Raw genomic sequence first — 3287 nt, 5'->3', positions numbered from 1 at the left:
GCCAGGTGTGACCCAAAGAGGGTTGCCTTGGTGATTGCCCCTTTCTAAACCATAGAATGTACCCAGGGATGAGGCCAACTCCCTTGTAATGGGCCAAGGCCTGTGGGAAACTTTTTTCTTTTTGAACTAAAATCTTTCATTCCTTCATTTATTTGTGGGGTTTTAATCCTAAAACCTATGATCCTTCCTGTTGTTTAAGAGCCTGATATTGCTGGGTAAGGACTAGGGCTTGGGTAATGGACATGAATTCTTTAATAAATCAGAGTAGGTGATTAAGAATGNATGGCCCAAAAGTAAGCAGCAGTAAAAGAATAAGCAGGGGTCTTAAATGGGTGGGGATTAGGGTAGTAATCCAAGGGGAGCTGTTAAACCATCCTTCAAACCAGCCTTGTTGTGACTCCTGTTCCCTTTGCCGCTGGTTGAGTCTTTCCGTGATGTTTGCCATGGAATCCCTAATAACTCCATAATGGTTAACATAGAAACAGCACTCCTCTCTTAGGGCAGCACAGAGTCTGCCTTCCTTAAGGAAAAGGAGATCAAGTCCCCTTCGATTTTGGAGGGCAGCTTCCGCTAGAGAAGCCAAAGACTTTTCTAATTTAGTGATGGATCCTTCTATGGCTTTAATGCCCTCATCCATGTCTGTTTTTAGCTCATTATAGTAGCGGGACCCCTGAACCAACGCAACAGTTCCTGTGCCAACCCCTGCTGCCATACCTGCCCCTGTGAGGATAGCTAAAGTGAGGGATATTGGCTCTCTCTTAATTCTGACAGGATACCCCTAAGGTGTCTCATAGGCCTGCTCAAGATAATTAGCAGGATGATAAAACACCCGGGGAAGCAGGCGATTCAGGACGCAGAAGACCTTGGTAGCATCTAAGCTTTGAGTATGTATACATGGTGTCAGGCTGGTGTTACATGCCCACCAAAGTCCAGGCTCGGGGATCAGGTAGGTGGATGAGCCTAGACTAGAATTGGTCTGGTTACAGAGGAGTTGATGTGTAGTTGGGGTCTGCACAGGCAGATTCCCTGTCCCAAGATTTGAGTCACGGCCAGCTTATGGGCAGCTTCCTAGTCACATCCATCAGCTGAGGTGGTACTATCATATTTTCCTATGGTGGCTTTCCCTTCACAGTAAGGGGGACCAGAAGTCAGACATAACCAACAAGGGTTGGTGAGGTTGGGCTGAGTCTGGTTGAGGGCCAGAAAGGTTCCCTGAACCAAATTGAGTATTCGTTGCTCGGTGGACGGAGACTTTAATGTGGGTGTGGGATGAGTGTCAAGTAAAGGGGTTGGGGCAATGTGACCTGCACCAGGAGTTAATGCAACAGAGGGTTTAGGCCCAGTAGGGATTTTTATACCAACGAAGCTTGGCGGGCCTTGGTTTATCATGGCAACATTAGGTCCTATTGGACTGGTTTCCTTGGGGACTACCAAGGATTTCTGCGTCCTGACCTGAGGAGGGCACTGTTATAGTGGCGAAGCCTTCCCCCTCTCCCTCACCCTCTACACTGCTCCCCCGGAGCAGTTTATGCCGCAGCAAAGAAGCATCACTCTGGAAAAAGACATTGATGATGTCAATGAGGCAGGTGAGATTGTGGAAAACATGCTTCTTGAGGGCCGGGCTATCCTCAAAATAGAGCAGCTTGCCTTTCTCATCCTGGTATCAAAGGGCACTCTACAGCCGGTCCTCCTTCAGACCTGCCTGCAGACCAAGGCGAGCATAGTCCCACCAGCTTCGCCACAGTCTTTGTGCCTGAGGTGGCTGGAAGTGCAGTTCCTGTAGCACGTACCAGGGTCGAGGCAGGACTCTGTGTAGATTGGGGAAAATTTCTTGGTGCTCAGCTACAGAGAGCAGCTTGTTGTGAAGGCGTTGCAATTGGTGGGGGTCCTTGCAGCTAACAGGCAACATGGGTGACAGGATCTGCAGCCAGTGGTTAAGCAAGAATTAGAAATGGGCCTTGTGCCTCCAAAGGTTCTTGTTTGAAACACTGTAGTAGGCTGCATGGGGGCTGGCAGAGCACAGCTAGAAATCCCAAGCCAGGGCCTCATTAACCACCTTGGCTAGATGGCTTAGGCCCACTGTATCGTGCTTCTCCTATAGGGCAATCTTGTGGTGAAAGTCCAGACATTTCTCCTCAAGCTCGCACTCCCCACACAGGTCCACATGTGTGCCTACAATGCACACCATAGCCTGAGGCACTCGGGCCCCCACATGATGCAAGAAGGTGCCCACAGTAGTAGGAAAGCAGTGAGGTTCATAGCTGGTTAAGCTGACCACCAGCACATACAGGGCTTCTGGGGAGAGGAAGAAGGACTGTGTGGCTTCATAGATTTCATGACTAGGTAAGTCATAAACAGTGAACCACAGGTCCCGGGAAGCATCAGCAGTCCAGCTGATCACTTCGATGCCCTTGCTCCCAAAGGGAGGAAAAAGTAGGTGGCTCTTTTTGTCCCCTCCTCCTTGGTCTCCGTCCAGTTTGTCCTCAGTGAGGCAGCATCAAAGAAGGGTCTTTCTGGCAGCCTTGTGGCCCATCAGGAGCAACTTGAGGCAGGGCTGAACAGCTTGCTGGGAATGAAACAATTCCTTCTGGTAGGCTACGATGTAGGGGATCCCTACATGCAGACTTCGTAAGGGGGCTGAATCAGTGGGCTGTCCTTGATTTTCCACAAGGCCACCTGGGAGAGGTGGCCAAAGTTTTCTGGCAGAACAGCGATCTGGTTGCCCTGAAGCACCAGTTCCTCCAGGCGAGTCAGTTCCACAATGGAGTCCGGCAAGTAGCAGATGTGGTTATTGTCCAGCCACAGGGTCAGAAGTCTGTCCAGTCCAGCGATTAGAGATGGCACTGAGGTCAACTGGTTGCGAATAATGTAAAGCTCCTCCAGACCAGCCAGGGGCAGCAACACTTCAGGAAACTCCTCAAAGAGTTTGGACAAAAGGTTGAGCATTTTGAGTCTTTGTGGGCAGCTGAACTCAGGGGGCAGAGTCTGCAGGCTTGTTGTTGTCTATCATGAGGCTCTCCAAACTGGCCAGCTCACAGAAGCCACTGGGCAGGATGCCAAGCTCAGTCCCACTCAGCCAGAGAATCTTGAGAGCATGCAGGGCACTGATATCCTCAGGGAGGCCTCGCAGCCCATTGCTGGATGCTTCCAGCTTCTCCAGTCCAAGCAGCTGCAGTAGCTGCCTGGGAAAGGCTATGAGTTGTTTGTGGTCCACGTCAAGCTGTGCAGGTGGTTGAGGCAGGAGAAGGAATCTGGCAGATGCGCTAGCCCGTTGAAGCTGACATCCA

General features: G+C 50.7%; 1 pseudogene; it reads right to left on the bottom strand.

The window, feature by feature from the left end:
* Positions 1-1396: 1396 nt before the first annotated feature.
* On the bottom strand, positions 1397-3285 carry LOC113838762 (annotated as a pseudogene).
* Positions 3286-3287: the final 2 nt, after the last annotated feature.

This window comes from Cricetulus griseus, unplaced genomic scaffold (genome assembly GCF_003668045.3).
Source record: "Cricetulus griseus strain 17A/GY unplaced genomic scaffold, alternate assembly CriGri-PICRH-1.0 unplaced_scaffold_1, whole genome shotgun sequence".
Taxonomy (NCBI): Eukaryota; Metazoa; Chordata; class Mammalia; order Rodentia; family Cricetidae; genus Cricetulus; species Cricetulus griseus.
Note: the sequence above shows the minus strand (reverse complement) of the source record. Positions and strands in the feature narration are given on the sequence as shown.